General features: G+C 38.7%; 1 pseudogene; it reads left to right on the forward strand.

Moving 5' to 3' along the window:
* Positions 1-2730: 2730 nt before the first annotated feature.
* LOC122737955 lies at positions 2731-3184 on the forward strand (annotated as a pseudogene).
* Positions 3185-6000: the final 2816 nt, after the last annotated feature.

A 6000-nucleotide genomic window follows, 5' to 3' on the forward strand; every position in this document is an offset into this window, starting at 1 on the left:
CAGTCACTCAAGGAATTTTCCTAAAGCATTGATGAGACCATGTTACCTCTACACTCAGTAAACTCCAATGGCTTCCTATAACTCTCAGGATCATGTACAAAATGCTCTTATGGCATTTAAAACCCTTTATAACCAAGCTTCTCCCCATACCTTTCCACTCTTCTTCTGTCACACAACCCTCCCTCCCCTCCCAACCCAACTCCAATGTATTCTTTGATCCAGTGATATTGGCCTTCTTGCTATTCCATGAACAAGACACTAAGACACTACTTCTCTAAGTTCTAGGCATTTTCTTTTTTGTTTGTTTGTTTTGGTGAGGCAATTGGGGTTAAGTGACTTGCCCAGGGTCACACAGCTAGTAAGTGTCAAGTGTCTGAGGCCAGATTTGAACTCAGGTCCCCTTGAATCCAGGGCCGGTGCTCTATCCACTGTGCCACCTAGGTGCCCCTAGTTCTGGGCATTTTCACTGGCTGTCTTCCATATATAGAATTCTCTTTCTTCTCATCTCTACCTCCTAACTTGCTTGGCTTCTTTTAATTCCCAGCTAAGATCTCACCTTATACAGGATGGTGAGATTTTTCCAATCCCTCTTGATTCTAGTGCCTTCTTTCCATTAATTATTTTCTATTTATCTTGTAGTTTGTTCATACATATTTGTTTGCATGTTGTCTCCCCAATCAGATTTTGAGCTACCTTAGGGAAGGGACCATATTTTGTCTTTTTTTGTATCTCCAGCACTTAGCATAATTCCTGGCACATAGTAGGTGCTTAATAAATGCCTACTGACCAATTGATTTCCATGTTTCTTTGAAATTATCTATTTTTTTCATTCCTTAAATCACAAGACTATTCTATCACACTGATATATCACAACTTATTCAGTCATTCTCAATTGTTGGACATACTCTTAATTTCTAGTTTTTTGCTGACATGAAAAAGAGATGCTATATTTTTTGTATATATAGAACCTTTTCTTCTTTCTTTGTTCTCTCTTGAATTTAGGCCTAGCAGTGAGTGCTATGTCTAGGCCAAAGGGACTACACTGTTTACTAATTTTTTGTGTATAATTCAAATTGATTTTTCTAAAATTCAAATTTATTTTCAGTTCCAAATTTTCTCTCCCTTCTCACTTCCCCCAACTATTAAGAGGGCAAGAAAAACAAAACCCATTACAAATGTGTATAGTTATAGAAAACAAACTCCTTTATTAATCATGTCCAAAAGAAAGAAAAGAAAGATGAGAAAATATACTTTAATCTGCAATCTGACTCCATCAGCTGCTTATCTGGAAATGGGTAGTATATTTCATCATGAGTCCTCTGGAATTGTGGTTAGTCAATGTATTGATCCAAGTTACTGAGCCAAAGTTGTTTGTTTTTACAATAGTATTGTTACTATATAAATTATTCTTGAGCAGCTAGGTGGTGCAGTAGATAAAGCACTGGCCTTGGATTCAGGAGGACCTGAGCTCAAATCTGGTCTCAGACACTTGACATTTACTAGTTGTGTGACCCTGGGCAAGTCACTTAACCCTCATTGCCCAGCAAAAACCAAACAAAAAAAACAAAAAGAAAAAACAAAAAAGCAAATTATTCTCCTGGTTCTATTCTTTTCACTTTGCATCAGTTGATACAAGTCATCCCAGGTGTGAGAAAATAATGATTATTAATAGATTTCTTGGGGGGACCCAGAGATCTGTTTCAGTCCTTTCTTCCCGCTACTCCAGAAAATCAGTTCTTGAGGAACTTCAGCAAATCTTGTCTGGGAGAAACCAAAGGGGAAAAAAAAGAAATGGAGATAGATTCTTTTGTCCTCTTAGTGAACTGATGGGATCAAACCACACCTAGATACTGCCTTTGCCCTTCAGCAAGGTCCTTTGCATACTCTTTCTGATATTATTTGTAGAGTTCATTTTAATTTAGACCACCCTCAAATCATGTCAATCAATGGAATTGAATGATGCTAACCAATTAGCTTTGATCAGCAAGTAATGACTCACCTCTATCAAAAGAGGATAAAATGGGCAGCTAGGTGGCACAGTGGATAAAGTACCAGTCCTGGATTCAGGAGGACCTGAGTTCAAATCTGGCCTCAGACACTTGACACTTACTAGCTGTGTGACCCTGGGCAAGTCACTTAACCCTCATTGCCCTGGGAAAAAAAAGGAGGATAAAATCCTTGGACATGCCAGGGCCTCAATCTCTTGGCTCTTGCTAGGCTCTCTTGGTGTGCCCTCTTCTTCTCAGGACAGTGTAGGTTTTGTAGGTCTTCTGAACTCTCCTTAAGACCATGTGTTGTCTCTCTGAGAGACAGTATGGGCTTTTCTCCTGCTCATGCTAATTGCCACTCAGTAAATTCTTTGCTGGTATATATCTAATATTAAATAATAAATGCTAACTTCCAAAACTCATTCAATAACAACTTAATTTATAAAATATAGCAATAGCAATTTAAATTAGAAAACAGTAATATGAATTAATTTAGGAAATACAATTTTAGCCATAATTTAAAAAACACACAGATATTTGTGAAATGATATCCATCATTTCTTATAGTCTTGTAGCACTATAGTCTTTCATCATATTCATATATCATACTTGTGAGAAAATGGGTAGCTGTCTCCTCTCAATGAGGATATAACAGTCAATCATACTCCTCTCGATCTGTTTGTAGGACAAAGGTCTCAGATCCCCTCCTCCCTCTCAGGCTAACAAAATCACATGACTTTTCCTGACAGCAGACAAGATGGCAGAAGTGGAGCAGAAGGAGAAGCGAACCTTCCAGGAAGTTCATGTACCACGGCATGGACCTGGATCAGCTCCTGGACATATCTTATGACCAGCTCATGCAGTTGTACAGCGCTCGGCAGTGGCGGAGACTCAACCAGGGTCTTCAGTGCAAGGAGCATTCTCTCCTTAAGCTCCTGAGGAAGGCCAAGAAGGAGGCACCCCCCATGGAAAAGCCCGAGGTTGTGAAGACACACCTTTGAGACATGATCATCCTGCCAGAGATGGTGGGCAGTATGGTGGGCTTCTACAATGGCAAGACTTTCAATCAGGTTGAAATTAAGCCCAAGATGATTGGACACTACCTGGACGAATTCTCTATCACCTACAAGCCTGTGAAACATAGCTGGCTGGGTATTGGAACCACCCACTCCTCTCGTTTCATCCCTCTCAAGTAACCCAGATCCTAACAATAAAAATAAGAAGGTTCTTAAAACAAAACAAAACAAAACAAAAACACATGGTTCAAGGAGCCCTGGTCTCAATAAGGTCCGCTCTGGAGTTATGTCCATATAAGGAAGTATAGGGTCCACTCCTGAATTATGCCCATACAAGGAAGAGGGGTGGGAATACTACATTCTGATTAGCTAGTTTTTGCGCGTAGATTGTAACCCTTGAGTAATCGGACCAATGATGAAAAAGGGGAAGGTCCATTCAAGTTAGGGACTAGGGTATAAAACAGGGCCTTCAAGCCCCCTTTTTTTGGCACCCACTAGCTGTACACTAGGGTGCATCCTTTTCACGAAAAGGAAATAAAAGAGCCTTTGTCACATCGCTGCTGAATTCCTGAGAATTATTGAGAAGAGGATTGTTTTTCCCCTCACAATATTCAACCATTCCCTAATTAATGAGCATCTTCTCATTCCAATTCTTTACCACTACAAAAAAATGCTGCTGTAAATCTTTTTGTATATGTAGATCCTTTTCCCTTTTTAATGATCTCTTTGGGATACAAACCTAGTAATGATATTTCTGGGTCAAAGGATATGTGCAGGTCAACAGCTTTTGGGGCATAATTCCAAATTGCTTTCCAGAATGGCTGGATTAGTTCACAGCTCCACCAACAGTCCATTAATGTATCTATTTTCCCACAACCCCTACAGCATTTGTCATTTTCTTTTTTGTCACCTTAGTCAATCTGATGTATGTGAAGTGGTACTTTTGTGTTGTTGTAATTTTCATTTCTTGATTAGCAGTTTAAAACTTTACTTATATAACTATTGGTAGTTTGGTCCTCTGAATACTATCTCTCTCCCTTGGCTATTGATAAAATTGGGAAATGGCTCTTGTAAATTTGACTCAATTCCCTACATATTTTAGAAATGAGACCTTTATCAGAGAAACTTGCTGCAAAGACTTTTCTCTAGTTTCCTTCTTTTGTCCTAATTTTATCTGCATTAGTTTTATTTGTGCAAAGCCCTTTTCATTTTGTGAAATCAAAATTATCTATTTTACTCATCATGAATCTTTCTCTTATTTGGTCATGAATTCTTCCCCAATCCATGGATCTGACAATTTATTCTATGCTTCACTAATTTAGTTATATCACGCTTTATGTCTAAATTATGTACCCAATTTTTAATTTATCTTGGATTATGGTGTGAGATTTTGGTCTATATTTAGTTTCTGCCAGAGTACAGTTTTTCCAATAGTTTTTGTCAAATAGTGAGTTCTTGTTCCAATAGTTGGGATTTGGGGATTTATCAAACATTAGGTTACTGTGTTCTTTTATTTCTATATGTTGTGTACCTAATCTGTTCTACTGATCAACAAACATCTCTATTTCTTACTGAATGGGATACGGTGAACTTGAGTCAGTTCTGACTCTGAGGATGGGGTCTAGAAAGTACCCAGCACTCAGTCCCTGTTAGTGTCAGATTATTTTGTCCATGTTTTATTCCATTGCTAGTAACAGAAATCATGTATTTTGATGTACCCTGGTACCATCCCATCCTGCCTACATTCCAAAGCCCCCAGTCCTTTGTTATGGGTTAGTTATGCCATTGCTACAACACACCTCCTACTCCTCCCTTGCTCTATGAATAAGCCAGAGAGCTGTCTCCTGCTAGGGCAGATCCACCCAGATATTACCTCTCCCTTCTTGCATTCCTAAACTGCAGCTCCTGGTACCATCTCTCCCCTCTTCCCCCTTGCACCCTCCTTGCACTCTCCTTATATCGGTGGAGTGGTTTCACCCTTTCCCCCTTCCGTGGTTTGACCTTTTTCCCCCTCCCCTTGCCCCTTGCTCTTGGAACATATATCCATACTCTGATCACGCACTGAACATGCATACTGGGTGAGACAGGACTGGATGTTAGATTGTGAGCTCACCCTGTGCATGAGGGCACCCCCCCCTCAAAACTTCCACAAAAACCCAACTCATGAGCCCATTAATGCACTCCTCATCCCTTGCATGGGGTTGCCCATTCTCATGAGAATGAAATAAATCTGTCTCTGCTTGACTTAGTGGTCTCCTCAAATTATTTGGGTAAACTGAGGCAATTTGTCCCAAACATTACCAACATCAAATTGCTTCAATTAATACAGCTTTGTTGTATAGTTTGAGATCTGGTACTGCTAATCCTCTTCTGACACACAAAGCACTTCATTCTGATTTTTTCATTGATTCCCTTGATATTCTTTACCTTTTGTTCCTCCAGGAGAATTTTACTATTTTTTTCAAGCTCTCTGAAGTGATTTTTGGTAGTTTGATTGGTATGGTGTTGAATATGTAAATTAATTTAGATAAGGTTGTTCATTTATTATATTGGTTCAGCCTACACATTAGTAATTAATGTTTATATTAATGTATATTTATGTGAAGAGTGTTTTGTAATTGTGTTCTATAATTTCTGTGTATGACCTGGCAGATGGACTCACAAGTATTTAGACTGACCCTAGTTATTTTAAATGGAATTTCTCTATCTTTTGCTGCTGGGCTTTAATGGTAAGATACAGAATTGTTAATGATTTATGTGGGTTTATTTTATATCCTACAATTGTGCTAAGATTGTTAATTATTTCAATTAATTTTTTAGTTGATTATCTAGGGTTCTCTAAACTATCATTTGTTGTCGTTCAGTCAAGTTTGATACTTTGTGACCACATTTGAGCTTTTCTTGGCAAGGATACTGGAGTGGTTTGCCATTCTTTTTCCCTAGCATATTTCACAGATGAGGAAACTGAGGTAAACAGTGTTAAGTAACTTGCCCAT

Source organism: Dromiciops gliroides, chromosome 2, assembly GCF_019393635.1.
Source record: "Dromiciops gliroides isolate mDroGli1 chromosome 2, mDroGli1.pri, whole genome shotgun sequence".
Classification (NCBI taxonomy): Eukaryota; Metazoa; Chordata; class Mammalia; order Microbiotheria; family Microbiotheriidae; genus Dromiciops; species Dromiciops gliroides.